Source organism: Penaeus vannamei, chromosome 8, assembly GCF_042767895.1.
Source record: "Penaeus vannamei isolate JL-2024 chromosome 8, ASM4276789v1, whole genome shotgun sequence".
In the NCBI taxonomy this organism is placed as follows: domain Eukaryota; kingdom Metazoa; phylum Arthropoda; class Malacostraca; order Decapoda; family Penaeidae; genus Penaeus; species Penaeus vannamei.
Window position 1 is genome coordinate 31875319 of NC_091556.1, and position 15755 is coordinate 31891073.

Genomic DNA, 15755 nt, shown 5'->3' on the forward strand with positions numbered 1-15755 from the left:
GTCCCGTTCACCTTGTTCAAACCCCGACCACTTTTCCCGGAAAGACAAATTCAACAAATAGAACTTGACTCTATTACTCAGCCGTATCCTTCCTCCCCCTCCCCGTCCTCCTCCTCCTTCCTCCCCCTTCTCCTTCCTCCTTCCTCCCCCTCTCCCCTTCTCTCTTCCTCCTTCCTCCCCCTCCTCCTTCTTCCCCCTTGTCCTCCTCCTTCCTCCCCTCCTTTCCCTCCTTCCTCCCGCTCCCCCGTCCTCCCTCCTCCTCCCCCACCCCTTCCCCTTCCTCCACCCCTCCCGCCTACTCTTCCCCTCTTCCCCCTCCCCCGCACCCCTTTCCATGCGAACGTTTGAGTTGATGTCCTCATCGCCGCTCGAGGACTCAGACCGCCAGCTTTCTTCGTTAGGATCCCTTTCTTGTGATGGTTGTGACGCGTGGGAATTTCTTGGTATAGTATTATTCATTATTTTTTTTTCATACGTAGGCGGTAGTAAGTGTTTGTAGTGGGTATGCGTTGTTTGTAAATTAGGTTTGTCTTTCTCTTGTTCTCTCTCTCTCTCTCTCTCTCTCTCTCTCTCTCTCTCTCTCTCTCTCTCTCTCTCTCTCTCTCTCTCTCTCTCTCTCTCTCTCTCTCTCTTTGTTTCTCTCTTTGTTTCTCTTCCTTTCTCTCTTTCTCTGTTTCTCTCTTTCTCTCTTTCTCTCTGTTTCTCTCTCTTTGTCTCTCTTTCTCTCTCACTCTCTCTCTCTGTCTCTCTCTCGCACTCTCTCTCTCTCACTCTCTCTCTCCCTCTCTCTCTCCCTCCTCCTCCCTCCTCCCTCCTCCCTCCCTCCCTCCCTCCCTCCCTCCTCCTCCCTCCCTCCCTCCTCTGCTTCTCCTCCCTTTCTCCTCTACCTCCTCCCCTCTCTCTCCCCCCCTCTCTCTCTCTCTCTCCCTGTCTCTCTCCTCTCCCTCCCTCCCTCCCTCCCTCTCCTCCTCCCTCCCTCCCTCCTTCCCTCCATCTCCTTTCTCCCCCTCTCCCTTCTCCCCCTCCCTAGGTACGTTTACGCCCCCATCTGAGTCCCGTTAGTCCCGCCGCCGCCCACATGCGCCTCCAGAAGTCTGCCTTACTGCCCGCTGTCACCCTCGCCGCTCTCTCCCTGGCACTGGCACTCACTCGGCCCTTCTCGCCCTGGCACTCGGTCCGTCTCCTTCACCCTGTTCGAACATAGTAGAAAAAAAAAATTATGATAAGTAGATAATATATATATTTTTTAAGAAATGCGTAAGGAAGGTACGAAGGGAAATAGGGAACTGTGGGGGAAAAGAGGAGGGTAAATGTAAAAGCAGGTGGATGGGTAAAAGGTAGATCTAGCTGAGGGGAGGGAAGAAGAGGAAAGGTAGAGTAGGGGAAGAAGAATGCAAAGAAAAGGATGAAGGGGATACAGGAGAGAGAGAGAGAGAGAGAGAGAGAGAGAGAGAGAGAGAGAGAGAGAGAGAGAGAGAGAGAGAGAGAGAGAGAGAGAGAGAGAGAGAGAGAGAGGGGGGGGGGGGGGAGAGAGAGAGAATGAAAGAACGAGAGACAGGCCGAAAGAAAGAAAGAAAGAGAAGAGAAACAGACCGAAAGAAAAAAGAGATAGACAGACAGACATAAGGACAGTTAAAAGAGCGCGAGAAAGGGGAGAGGCTGAGAAACGAGCAGAGAAGAAAAGGAATGAGCGAATAAAGACCAAGAGAGCGTGGGGGCGGGATATACGAGACTCGTAGACAGAAACGGATGATACCCCCCCCCCCCCCCCGAGCCGCGTCGCATGCGAGGCGTGATCGCTCGTGTCGCTTTTTGTTTGATGTTGCGCTCAGCAGCCGCCAGCGGATCGGGACCTTAAAGATTCCGTATTTTTAACAGGATTATTGATGTCACTGGAGACTGGTGTCGGCGGCGGGTGTCCGTTCCCGACTCGCCTGGCGGAAGAGGAGGAGAAGCGCGCGGGTGTAATGCTAGTTATAGAATTGCTTTGGTGATAATGGGATGCGTGCGCGGCCATGGCGGAGCAGATGCTGCCTCGGTTGCCAAAACTAATTTCGTTAACTCCAAAGGCTTTAGCTGAAAGCATCATCCCCGACCCGCCCCGGCTATTACTGCTTCCCTCACGCGTAAAGTACCCGGGATAATCCACGTCTTGCAGGTGGGAGGGGCGGAGGGGGGGGCCGGGGGAGGGGGAGGGAGAACGAGACGGAGGCAGTAAATGTCAGAGATATTAAACTACGGAGATAGTGACGGTGATAAGAGGTAGTTACGAAGACAGGAACAACGACAGTGACAAACACAAGAGACAGTGACAGAGACGGTGACAGACAGCGAAAGATATGCATAAAGGAAACTGCATGACAATGAACAATGGTTTTTGCAACAATATCTCTTCGGCATTGCTAGTCTTATATAAACGAACATGTAATTATGTCTTTATCAAAAATTGGACGTTTTAACTAATTAACTCCTCATTCTCCATTACAGGTTCCACAAGGTAAAGACAAACAGCTGACTGCGGTGGAGTGTGTGTGGCTAAGTGCTTGCATGCTTGCGTTCATCTAGCTTATATTGAGAGGGTAAGTCAGGCTTGCGTTGTTGGTAGTTGATCGTGCGTGTGTGTGTGTGTGTGTGTGTGTGTGTGTGTGTGTGTGTGTGTGTGTGTGTGTGTGTGTGTGTGTGTGTGTGTGTGTGTGTGTGTGTGTGTGTGTGTGTGTGTGTGTGTGTGTGTGCGCGCGTGTGCGTGCGTGTGCGTGCGTGTGCGTGCGTGTGTGAGTGTGCGTGTGTGAGTGTATGTGTATTTATGTATGAATGAATGTAGGTAGGTAAGTAGGTATGTCTTTATAATTGGTTCATGGATATAATATTTCTCTATCCACTTACGAACCCGCCTTCACGATCCGTCCATCCACCCCATCCGCTCACCCATCCGTTTTATCAGATGCATTCGGATATCAAATGAAAAACAGGCTGCGTGCCAGTTGTCCGTTGCTGATGGTGTCATTATCGTTATTATTCCGGCGGTAACGAATTGCAGTAATGATTAGCGAATTTAGAAAATTGGCGCCGTGAGGAATTGTGCCTCTTGCAACGAGCGTTGGCGGTGAAAATGAAGGTGGTGATAGTGGTGGTGATGGTGATATTGGTGATGATGGTAGTGATGATGGTATTATTCGTAGTGATGGTGATGATGGTGTTGATGACGGCTATGATGGTAATAATGATAATAATGATAATTTGATAATAATGGTGATGGTGATGATAGTGTTGATGGTGTCAATGGTGGTGATGACAATGGTGGTAATAATGGTGATAGTGGTGGTGATATGTTGACAATGGTGGTAGTAATGGTGATGATGATGATGAAAGTAAAAGAGGGTGATACCTAAAGGTATGATATTTGTGGTGAAAACAGTTTGAAGAGCAGGCTGAGGAAAATAATCAAGGTGAAAAGAATGCTAGATAAAAAGGGGAAATGCTATAACTTAAAAAGCAATTAGAAAACAATTTAAAAGAGAAAGAGGAAAAGAGAAGAGAGATGAAAGAAAATTCAGAAGGAAAAAAATCAATAGCCGGAGAAGAAAAAAAGAAAAGGAAGCAAGAGGAAACGAAAGTAGAAGAAAAAAATGAGAAACACTAAAAACGGGTAAAAGAACCAGAAGAAAGAAAGACATAAAAAAACGGAAGAAGACGACGACGACGACGACGACGACGACGACGACGAAAAAGAAGAAGAAGAAGAAGAAGAAGAAGAAGAAGAAAAGAACATGAAGAAGAAAAGAAAGAAGAAGTAAGAAGGAGAATTAACAAAACAAGGCGAGGAAGGCGAAGAAGAAAGGAGAAATGATAACACCCCGGCCAAGCACAGCGCCCATTGGACTGCTTCTTAAAGCGAATCATTCCCATGTAAATTGGAGCGCAAACACGCGTTCCCCTCGGCGGCGCCCCTCGTCTCTCCTCCAAGTCAACCTCCATGAAGATTCCGCTGCTTGGGGTTCACTTCGGGGTTCATAGCGGCTTTATTGTCTTCTGCTTGGCTTTCGTGTCGTTTATTTGGGGGTTTTGGTTCTTGTTGAAGGCTGTCTTTTTTCGTTTTTTTCTTGTTTTTTTTTATTTTCTTTCGTCGTTTATTTGGGTTTTGCTTTGTTTCTTGTTGTAGTCTCTCTTTTTTCTTTCTTTCATTTTTTCTTGTTTTGTATTTTTTTTCTTTTCTTTCGTCGTTTATTTGGGTTTTGTTTGTTTCTTGTTGTAGTCTTTTTCTTTTTTTTTTTTTTTTTTTGCTTTTGTCTTCTACATTTTTTTCTTTTTAATTTTTAGTGTGTCCCTCGGATTCATGTATTTAGTCCCATCACCCCTTCGCCCCCCTCCTTCATAGTCCCTCCCCCTCCGCCATAACCCCTCCTCCCTCAGCCATAGCCCCTCCCCCTCCCTCCATAGCCCCTCCCCCCTCCTCCATAGCCCCCTCCCCTTCTTCCATAACCCCTCCCCCTCCTTCACTGGCCCTCCCCTCTTCCATAACCCTTTCCCCTCCGCCATAGCCCCTCCCCCTCCCCCTCCTCCATAGCCCTCCCCCTCCGCCATAACCACTCCCCCCTCCTTCCATAGCCCCTCCCCCTCTTCCATAGCCCCTCCCCCCTCCGCCATAGCATCTAATTCCCCCGAACTGCCTCGCTAACGCGCCTCCTTTAATGTGAATTTCCACAATCGACGGAGCCAAGTCATTAGCGAGCCTGAGACGCGCGCAAAAGTTTCTAATTAACATCGTATCGTTGTTCTTGCGTCACCAGCTTTTGGACGCTGCATTATCGTGTTTCTCCCTTCTCCCCCCCCCCTCCTCCTCTCCCGTGCCCTTCCGTTTCCATTTCCGTGTACTGTTGGTGGTGTTGGTTTTGATGTTGGTGGTGGTGGTGGAATTGGTGGAGTTGGTTTTGATGTTGGTCGTGGTGGTGGAGTTGGTGTTGTTGGTGGTGTTGGTTTTGATGTTTGTGTTGGTGGTGTTGATGGCGTTGGTGTTATTGGTGGTGTTGGTGTTTGGTTTTCTGACGGTTCTCTTCGTCTTTTTCGTCTTTTGCTCCCTCCCACCCCATCTCGCCCTTCTCCTCCTCTTCTTTCCCTCCCCCTCCCACCCATGCCCTCTCTCTCTCTCTCTCTCTCTCTCTCTCTCTCTCTCTCTCTCTCTCTCTCTCTCTCTCTCTCTCTCTCTCTCTCTCTCTCTCTCTCTCTCTCTCTCTCTCTCCTCCCTCCCTCCTCCTCCCTCCTCCCTCCCTCCCTCCCTCCCTCCCTCCCTCCTTCCTCTCTTCTTTCCCCCTCTCCCTCCTTCCCTCTTAAATCAGTCAAAAAATGGTTAAATATTCCGGGCGGACAAGAAGGCAAACAGACAGACAGACAGACACACAATTACGTGGATTCCTATGCTCTGTATGCGTTCCCGAGGAGGCAGGTGAGGGGCGCCCGTCAAAAGCAGGGAAATTGGCAGTCGAGTTGTGATAATTATATTGTGGTGGGCGGTGGGCGGCCGCAACGGGGCCAGGTCCTGATTTATCACGCCTGTTAATAGTAGCGTCAGCGTTTAAGGTCTTTACTGACACTTTACATTCAGGTTTCTTTGTTGTTGTTTTGTTTTTTGTTTTTTTGCTCCTGTCTACGCTGTTTGTTCTCGGATCTTCTCTCTCTCTTTCTGTTTGTTTGTTTGTTTACTGTTCTTTTCTTTTTTCATCTCTTCTCTTCCTTTGTTTTCTTGTTTACTCTTCTGTTCTCTTTCCATCTCTTCTTTTCTATTCTCTCTCTCTCTCTCTCTCTCTCTCTCTCTCTCTCTCTCTCTCTCTCTCTCTCTCTCTCTCTCTCTCTCTCTCTCTCTCTCTCTCTCTCTCTCTCTCTCTCTCTCTCTCCTCTCTCCCTCTCTCCCTCTCCCTCTCTCTCTCTCCCTCCCTCCCTCTCTCTCTCCCTCCCTCCCTCCCTCTCCCTCTCCCTCTCCCTCTCTCTCTCCCTCTCCCTCTCCCTCTCCCTCTCCCTCTCCCCTCCCTCTCCCTCTCTCTCTCTCTCTCTCTCTCTCTCTCTCTCCCTCTCCCTCTCCCTCTCCCTCTCCCTCTCCCTCTCCTCTCTCTCTCTCTCTCTCTCTCTCTCTCTCTCTCTCTCTCTCTCTCTCTCTCTCTCTCTCTCTCTCTCTCTCCCTCCCTCTCTCCCTCCCTCTCTCCCTCCCTCTCTCCCTCCCTCCCTCCTTTCTCTTCTTTTTCTCCCTTTACCCTTTCCTCTCTTCTCTTCGTTTTGCTCTCCTGCCATTGTCTTCTTTATCCTCTCTCTCTCCCACCGCCCGCTCCTTACGCGATCTTGCTTACTTGCCTCGGAGCGGAAATGGCCTCACAATAGTGTCCCGATGACGTCCTCAGCTCATTTAACACGCCGAAGGTTTTAAAAGACCCAGAAGATGGGACGTCCTTCGACCGGCGCTTGGGATCTGGGGCGCTGACTGTTGAATTGGCTGTTGATTGGGGCTCGGTGAGTGTCAGGCGGGGGTGTGACTGGGATGAATGCCCTCCCGAGCTAGCAAGTAACTGTGAAGGGGTTTTGGGAGGAAAAAGATAAAATGCTTTTGTTGTGTTTTTTTTGTGTAAAATACTTTTGTTGTGAGTGTTTTTTTTTTTTTTTTTTTTTTTTTGGTGTGTAAAATACTTTTGTTGTGAGTGTTTTTTTAGGGTGGTTTGTGTATGTGTTCGTGTCTGTGTGTGTACGTGCGTGTGTCTATGTGTATGTGAGTGTGTGTGTGTGTGTGTCTTATAGAGTGGTAGTGGCCGTCGGGGCTTTGAGCTTTGACTGGGTGCAGCGTCTCCCCCTTTTTTTTCCTTTTTTCTAAATCCAGTTTGAGAGGAACGTCCATTGGTTTAACGCGCCTCATCACCCACGAGATAACGAAGCGAAGTGTGTCTTGGATCGCTCCCCCAAAGGGTCTCAGGGGACGGGGCCGCTGCGTGAGGATTGCTTGAGACGGGGGGAGGGGGAGGGAAGGGAGGGGCAGTGAGGAGGAGAGGTCTTGCAGGAGTGGAGTTTTATTCATTTAGTTGCTGGTTTGTCTGTCTTCTGTCTGTGTGTCTGTCGCTCTACCTGTCTCTTGTTTCGCTTGCTCTCTCTCTCTCTCTCTCTCTCTCTCTCTCTCTCTCTCTCTCTCTCTCTCTCTCTCTCTCTCTCTCTCTCTCACTCCCTCTCCCTTCCCCTTCCTTCCCTTCCCTCTCCTCTCCTCCTCTCTCTCTCTCTCGATCGCTCCCTCCTTCCCTCCCACCTTCCTTCCCTCCCTCCCTCCCCATCCCTCCCTTCCACCCTCCCCCCACTTTCCCTCTCTCCCTCCTCCATCCTCTCTCGCTCCCTCCCTCTCTCCCTCTCTCTCCCTCCTTTCTCCAGCTCCAATCCCATCCTTCCCGTTCCCCGTGTTGTTGATTGACCTCACTCCGTTTTAATATCTCTTGCATGACCCCTTTTCGTTTGATCCGAGCTGATTGAATTATCCTTCATTCCATTTTATTTAGCGGGTGATTTACTGGCGTCCATTTTCCGCGTCGGAATTTTATTTGCTCTCTTTGGGATGCTCTTTGTCTCTTTCTCTTTCCATTTCTTTCTTTTCTTTCTTTTCTTTCTTTTCTTTCTTTTTCTTTTTCCTTTTCTTTTCCTTTTGCTCTTTCTCTCTCTCTCTCTCTCTCTCTCTCTCTCTCTCTCTGTCTCTCTCTCTCTCTCTCTCTCTCTCTCTCTCTCTCTCTCTCTCTCTCTCTCTCCCTCCCTCCCTCCCTCCCTCCCTCCCTCCCTCTCCTCTCTCCTTTCTCTCTCTCCCTTTCTCCCTTTCCCTCCCCCTCTCCCTTCTCTCTCTCCTCTCACTCCACCCTCTTTCCCTCTCACTCCCACCCCCTTTCCCTCTCACTCTCCCTCTCCCTCTCCCTTCTCTCTCCCTCTCACTCCCACCCCCTTTCCTCCCCCTCTCCCTCTCCCTCTCCCTCTCACTCCAACCCCCTTTCCCTCTCCCTCTCCCTTCTCTCTCCCTCTCACTCCCACCCCCTTTCCCTCTCCCTCTCTCTCCCTCGGGTTAAAAGAGTTAGAATTTTTGTCCGGTTTGCTGCGGGCTTCAACCGTTATTTTTCCCCATTTTATTAGAGATAGTTATTGAAATTAGACGTTATTGGATGTTATTGGGTCGAAGCGCCGTTAACTGTTGGTAGTCATTTTAAAACTTTCGTTATTATTATTGCTGCGTGTGTGTGTGGGTTGCCGGTTTTGTTTAACCAGCGTATAACGTTTTGTGTGTGTGTGTGTGTGTGTGTGAGTTTGTTTGTGTGTGTGTGTCTGTGTGTGTGTGTGTGTGTGTGTGTGTGTGTGTGTGTGTGTGTGTGTGTGTGAGTTTGTTTGTGTGTGTGTGTCTGTGTGTTTATATTCTTTTATATGTGTTTGTATGTATGTATTTTATAAATCTTGTGTAACCATGTTTTTGTGTATGCATATGCGTGTGCGCGCCGTTCATACGAATGTTTGTGTGTACGTGTGTGTATGTAGATGTTTACACAGTCCTTGTTATTGGTATTACCTTCTTGTGAAGTAATTTGCATGTTCTTATTCTCTCCGCTGCTAAGATATTCATACCGGCGCAATGGGAGGTCGTACACACACAGGTTTGTGTCGTAGCAGCTATTAGGAGAATGCAAATTAGTGCACGTGCAGTGAGTTGGCGGAAGCCTGCAGAGACTGGCAGATAACAGTGTCTCTATCTTATCTTTTTTTTCTTTTTCTTTTCATCACCTCTCTTCTTACTTTTTTCATTTTATTCTTCGCCTTTCTTCTTACTTTTTTCTTTTAATTATATTCTTCAACTTCTTCATCATCCTCCTTCTTCTACTTCTCCTACTTCCCCTTCTCCATCTTCATCTCCTTCTTCTCCTCTTTTTCCTCATTCTCTTCTTTTTCTCTTTCTCCTTCTCCTTCTCCTTCACTTTCTTCATTTTTTTCTTGTAATTCCTATGGTTCTTTTACTCCCTTCTACTCCTCCAATTCAAATTGATTTGCCTTCTTTTTCCTGTTCCTTTTTTTGCCTAGTCCTAATTGTTCTCGCATTTACTGGTTTATTTCACTGTGCATAATTTTCGCCTTTATGGGGAACTTCTTATGTGCTTAGTCTGGTATGACTTTCATAGCACATGCCTTTTCGCTTTTTACGGGGCTGTCCCGCTTTAATGGGACAGTTGTTGCTCTTGGGGCGGTTGTCCCAACTCTCGCTCGCTCGATCTGTCTCTCTCTCTCTCTCTCTCTCTCTCTCTCTGTCTCTCTCTCTCTCTCTCTCTCTCTCTCTCTCTCTCTCTCTCTCTCCCTCTCCCTCTCCCTCTCCCTCTCCCTCTCCCTCTCCCTCTCTCCCCCTCTCTCCCTCCCCTTTACCCTGTTTCTTTCTATCACCCATCACCTACTATTCTTTTTCTTTCTTTCTTTCTCTATGTATATGGAAAATATCGCGAAATATTCGTTCGATTTTTCTCACTCTCTCCCCTAGCAATATAATAAGTGTGAGAATGCCACGTGGAAGGGGACACGACAAAGGCCCAAGATGACGCTATTTAGATGGGAGAGCGAGGTTGGCGGTGACTGGTATGCGACTGATGTGTGACTGATATTGAACCGTTAGCATATTGCGTCCGTGGCGGTCACGAACGGTTGCTTGGGGTTGGTTGGGGGGTGGGTGGGAGGAGGGAGGGGGCCGTCTGTATTTGCGTGCCCGTCGTTCGAAACGCCGGTTCGGGTACGGGGGTCGGGTACGGGACGATGGGTGAGGGTGTGTGGGCGGGGAGATCGGTATCTTTGGATGGGAAATAACGGTAATAGATGAGGAAAGGAGGGAGAGAGAGAGAGAGAGATAGAGAGGAAGAGAGAGGGGGGGTTAGGGAAAGAGAGAGAGGAGAGACAGAGAGAGAGAGAGGGGGAGAGAGAGATACAGATACAGATACAGGTACAGATTCAGAGAGAGAGAGAGAGAGAGAGAGAGAAAGAGAGAGAGAAAGTGAGAGAGAGAGAGAGAGAGAGAGAGAGAGAGAGAGAGAGAGACAAAGATAAAGATAAAGACAGAGAGGGAGAGAGAGAGAGAGGAAGGAGGGATGAAAGGGAGAGAGAGAGATAAAATGAAAGTGAGAGCAAGGAAGAGGAAGATGAAGAAGAGGAAGGCCAAGAGATAGTATTGGAGGAGTTTATTGGATAGCACCGTGATACTGACTGTCTCAAAGGATCTTGTCTTCCATTTTTTTTATTTTTGTTTGTTTGTTTATTCTCCTTTTCGTGTGCGTTAGTTTGTTTCTTTTATGTATTAATTATTCATATCATCACTATTTAATAATCGTTATCAATCTTATGATTTTCACTTGTTACTTTCGTTTGCTCACACGTGTGCAATTTCGCGAAACTAAATTCTGCAGCGATTTTTTTCTCTTTTTCCGCTTGCAACGTTGCAGAGTTTGCAGCGTATCGCCATGAATCTGCTGCGCCTCATTTGGTATTTGTCACACAAGTTGCCACTTTCATTTTTCGTGCTTGCTTGCATTTTCATGATTCAGCTTAGCATCGTCTGTGTGCTGGCGTTCATGTGTGTGTACGTGCGTTGTTGTTGCTGTGTCGAAGTCTGTGTCTGTATCTTATGTTTCGGAGTGTCTGTACGCACATGCGGAACTGTACGCAAGTGAGCGTGGGCGTTTTAGTGTGTATGCGTACATGCATGCATGCATGTGTACGTGTATGTTCCGGGCGATTAAATCCAGGCAGACAGACTGCCAGAAAATCTGGACAAGCTTATCAGGATATTGAATCCCGCTGTTAGGAGGCGGCAAGATAATGATAAGCGACAGGCACGCCCCGCCGGAATAAACGCCAAGTCACGGTAAGTAAAAGTGACTGTTGCACCTTCGGGTTGCCGTAAACATGGCGGCCGCTCGCCCTCCTCCTCCCAGGGCGTGTTTGCGCCCGTGGGCCCGCGGGTTTGGGTCCGGGCTTTTAAAACGTGCGCTTGTTTATTTATGATGTTTATTTAGATCATATATTTATTTAATCATTTATTTTTAAGCCCGCGCGGTTGGTGCGGTCTTTGAGGGGAAGATGTTTGTGCGATCAGAGAAATTCCAATTTTTCTTTCATTCTCTTTTTTTATGGGTTATTTCCCTCCCCTTTCCTCTTTCGTCGTCGCTCTCATCTTCCCCTTCTTCGCCTCCTCGTCTTCTCCTCCTTCTCTTAATCCTTCATTTCCTTTCCTGTCCTCCGCCACATCCTTTCACGTCGTCTTAATCCTAATATTAGTTTCCCCTCCCCGTTTCCAGGCCCCTCTTATTCTCCTCCCTCTTTCTCCCTCTCCTTTTTGCACCTGTTATTTCCAGAGACCTCCGAGTGGAGAATAAGGGAGGGGTCGGAGGAGAGTGGAAGGAGTGGGGAAGGGGAAGAGGGGGAGGGAGAGAGGAGGGAGGAGGGAAAAGGCAGAGACGGAGGCAGAAAAGTTCCTTCGGAGGGGGGAGGGAGCCGGCAGGAGGGAACGGCGAGCCAACAGCAGGTCGTGTCGTGCCCGTTAGTGTCACGGCTAATTAGGAGGAGGAGGTCGATTTGTAACTAATGATAGATAGGGTTGCGATATGGGCGAGGAGGCGGGAGGGGGGGGGAGGGGGTGGCAAGGGAGGTTATGGGGGAGGAGGCAGTCGGAGGGCTGGGAAGGGGAGGGGGTAGAGGGAAAGAAAGGGCGGGCAGGGACTGACAAGGGGAGGAGGAGTGGGGGAGAAGGAAGAGCGAGGGAGGGTAGGGGAAAGGTGGGGAAATATAAGAGAAAGAGAAGGATAGGGGAAGAAGGGAGGCATAAAGAAGGGCAATGAATAGGGAAAGAGGGACGAAGGGAATCTGAAGGAGGGGACGCGCGGGGAGGGTGAGGGACGAACGAGGAGGGTGAGGGACGAACGAGGAGGAGGAGGAGGAGAGGAGAGGAGAGGAGAGGAGAGGAGAGGAGAGGGAGAGGGAGAGGGAGAGGGAGAGGGAGAGGGAGAGGAGGAGGAGGAGGAGAGGAGGAGGAGGAGGAGGAGAGGAGGAGGGAGGGAGGAGAGGAGGCGGAGGAGGAGGAGGAGGAGGAGAGGAGGAGGAGGAGGAGAGGAGGAGGGAGGAGGAGAGGAGGAGGAGGAGGAGGAGGGAGGAGAGGAGGAGGAGGAGAGGAGGAGGAGGAGGAGGAGAGGAGGAGGAGGAGGAGGAGGAGAGGGAGAGGAGGAGGAGGAGGAGAAGGGGGGGGGGGGCTTCCGGAGACGAGGACCTGTTCTGAGGAGGTTTACCTGTCTTAATAAGGGGCGGGACGGCTCTTACGACGGCTGTTTGTCTCGGTGACTGCTGATTGCGAAAGATGCCCGGGTGATGCTGGGACGCTGGGGACACTGGCAGGTCTCTCGGCTTATTTTCTCTTCCCTTTCACTTCCCAGATCTTTTTCTTCCCTTCTGGTTTCTTTTATGTTTTCTTTTCCCCATTTTTTTACTTTTTTTTTTTTTACTCCATGTTCAATCTTAATGTGTACGTGTCATACATTTCTTCTTCTTACCATATATGTCACGTGTCATACATTTCTTCTTACCATATATATCACGTGTCATACATTTCTTCTTCTTACCATATATGTCACGTGTCATACATTTCTTCTTCTTACCATATATATCACGTGTCATACATTTCTTCTTCTTACCATATATGTCACGTGTCATACATTTCTTCTTCTTACCATATATGTCACGTGTCATACATTTCTTCTTCTTACCATATATGTCACGTGTCATACATTTCTTCTTCTTACCATATATGTCACGTGTCATACATTTCTTCTTCTTACCATATATGTCACGTGTCATACATTTCTTCTTCTTAACATATATATCACGTGTCATACATTTCTTATCATGTATTCCTTATATTCGCTTTCGTCGCATCTCCCCATATTTTCTTCTTTCCCCTTTTGCTTTCATTCTCTCCTTCTCACCCTCCGTCAATCAAAGACTCAGTCCCAGCACTCTAGCCTCTACTCCAGCGTCCGCCCCTGTTGGTTTGGTTTGATCCTCCCTTCTCGTCTCCCTCTTCCCTTTACTCCCTTTCCTCCCCTTCTTCTCCTTCCTTCCTTTCTTCACCGTCCTCCCTTTCCTACCTTTCTCCTCCTCCCTCCCTTTCCTCCCCTTCTTCTGCTTCCTTCTTCACCCTCCTCCCTTTCCTACCCTTCTTCCTTCCCTTCTTCACCCTCCTCCCTTTCCTCCCTTTTCGCCCCTTTCCTCCCCTCTCTTCTTCCTCTCCTTCCCTTCTTCTCCTTCCTTCCTTTCTTCACCGTCCTCCCTTTCCTACCTTTCTCCTCCTCCCTCCCTGTCCTCCACTTCTTCCTTCCCTTCTTCACCCTCTTCCCTTTTCGCCCCTTTCTCCCCTCCTCCCCTTCCTTCCTTTCCTCACCGTCCTCGCTTTCCTCCCTTTTCGCCCCTTTCCTCCCTTCTTCCCTCTCCTTCCTTCTTCTCCTTCCTTCCTTTCCTCACCGTCCTCGCTTTCCTCCCTTTTCGCCCCTTTCCTCCCCTTCTTCCCTCCCCTTCCCTTCTTCTCCTTCCTTCCTTTCTTCACCGTCCTCCCTTTCCTACCCTTCTCCTCCTCCCTTTCCTCCCTTTTCGCCCCTTTCTCCCCTCTCCTCCGCTTCCTTCCTTTCTTCACCGTCCTCCCTTTCTTCCCCTTCTCCTCCTCCCTCCCTTTCCTCCCCTTCTTCACCTTCTTTCCTTTCCTCCTTTTCCGCCCCTTCCTTCCATTCTTCCCTGACGTCCCTTCTTCCCCTGAGTTGCAGCTCGGTTGCGGGACGTTCTCAAGGACTCACTCACTCGGGGACGTGAATTCCGAGCTGCCTCTCTCCGTCTTCGCGCGACGTGTGAGAGGGAGAGGTCAGGAGGGAAGGAGAGGGAGAGGGAGAAAGGAGAGGGAGCAGGAGGAAGGAGAGGGAGAGGGAGAGGGAGGAAGGAGAGAGAGAGGGAGAGAGAAGTAGAGAGAGAGAGAAAGAGAGAAGTAGAGAGAGAGAGAAAGAAAGAAAGAATGAAAGAAAGAAAGAGGGAGAGAGACTGACCGACCGACAGACAGACAGACGCAGGCAGAGAGAGAGAGAGGGAGAAGAAATAGAGAGAGCGCGAGGGAGAGACAGAGAGAGAATGTCGCCCTCATTAGTCGTGCCCAAACACTCGTTTACTTGGCCGTTGACGCACTTGTTCTTTCGCGCGTGATGCCTGTCGTTGCCTGTATCGATGTGCGTTTACGTGAGAGCAGATGAAGGACGGAAGCACTGCCTTGAAGACCGGCGCTAGCACTCGTGGTGCTTTGCGAGACAAGTTGACACGAACTGTTGCTAAAAAAGAAAAGAAAGGTGTTATCCAGTGATGTAAAAACCATGTATGTGTGTGTGTGTTTATTTGTTTCTGTGCTTTTGTTTTATGTTGGGTAGATGCTCTTTACGTTTTTATTCTGATGGATTTTGTTTGCTTTTTTTCTTCTTTTTACCCAGCGAAGGGTCCTCAGCTGACATTGATTTTATACCAGCTGAGCAGTGCCTCGCCTTGCATGAGTAGTCACCTCCCGATATCGTAGCAAGGATTTTTGAGCCGCCATTTGCATATTATCTATATATTTTTTTATCTTGAAGGACAATGTAATGCCGAGAGTCTGAGGTCGAGCAGGTACATGACGTCACACTGCGTCACAGATTGCGTCAGACGGAACTTAGGTTACCGCAGACTTCTAATTAGAGCCGATTTGCCGTTTGCATTGTTCTCTCTCCCATTCTCTTTCTTCTCCTGGCTGTCTTTTCTCGCTTTTCTCTTTTCATTTCTTCTCTTTTTGTTCTCTTTTCTTTTGTCCTCCCTTTCTATTCTCTCTCTCTCTCTCTCTCTCTCTCTCTCTCTCTCTCTCTCTCTCTCTCTCTCTCTCCCTCACTCTCACTCACTCTCTCACTCTCTCAATCTCAGCCTTCTTCCTTGCCTTCTCTCACACATTGTTTAATATCTTAAGGATATGCCCCCCCCCCCCCATCTCTTCCTCCTTCCCTCCTCCCCCCTCCTTCCTCCTTTCCTCTGCGTCCGATTCCCCCATCCTGAAGGTGTAGCGGGAAACAGGTATTCATAAGCAAAGTTTCCCAAGCAATTAAGTGAACTTTGGGGGAGTTGATTGCGGGGGATAGGGGAAGGGGGGGTGAATGTCAAGCTTGGCTTTCCGTTTAGGCGTCCTCGGATCTTGCCGTTGCAAAAGTGAACGTGCATGACCCGAATTCACGCACAGGAGAGAGAGAGAGAGAGAGAGAGAGAGAGAGAGAGAGAGAGAGAGAGAGAGAGAGAGAGAGAGAGAGAGAGAGAGAGAGAGAGACAAAGAAAGAGAAAATTGGCTGTAGCAGAGAATTTGCGTTTCTGTGTTAGGGTTCCAATATACTTGATGTTTCGCCTGCTTACTTGCATTCCAGCTCTTGTACCAACTTACCTCCCTCGTACCTGCTTCCTTGTGTCCATTTTTGCTTGATAACTTGTCTTTCTACCTGCTTGCTTGTCTGCTTGCCTTCCTGCTTGCCAGTTTGGCCATCTGCCTTCCTACCATATTGTCTATTTGCCTGCTTGTCTATTTACCTTCCTGCTTGTCTATTTGACTTCCTGCTTACCAGTTTGGTCATCTGCCTTCCTACCATATTGTCTACCTTGTAAATATCCCAGGTGTTTGTCTCAATAATAACATTATTTTTGTC

The 15755-nt window shown here is 48.8% G+C and overlaps 1 protein-coding gene across 5 annotated transcripts in view; it reads left to right on the forward strand.

Annotated features, from left to right (window-relative positions):
* Positions 1-2481: 2481 nt before the first annotated feature.
* The window catches only part of Hers (Histone gene-specific Epigenetic Repressor in late S phase), a 146853-nt gene continuing 133579 nt past the window's right edge, over positions 2482-15755 (forward strand). For 2 of the 5 annotated variants that reach the window (XM_070124542.1, XM_070124546.1), the window contains exon 1: positions 2482-2579. The gene's annotated coding sequence lies outside the window, so the exon portion shown is untranslated. The remainder of the gene's footprint in view (positions 2580-15755) is intronic. The other 3 variants (XM_070124541.1, XM_070124543.1, XM_070124544.1) reach the window with 2 other exon arrangements.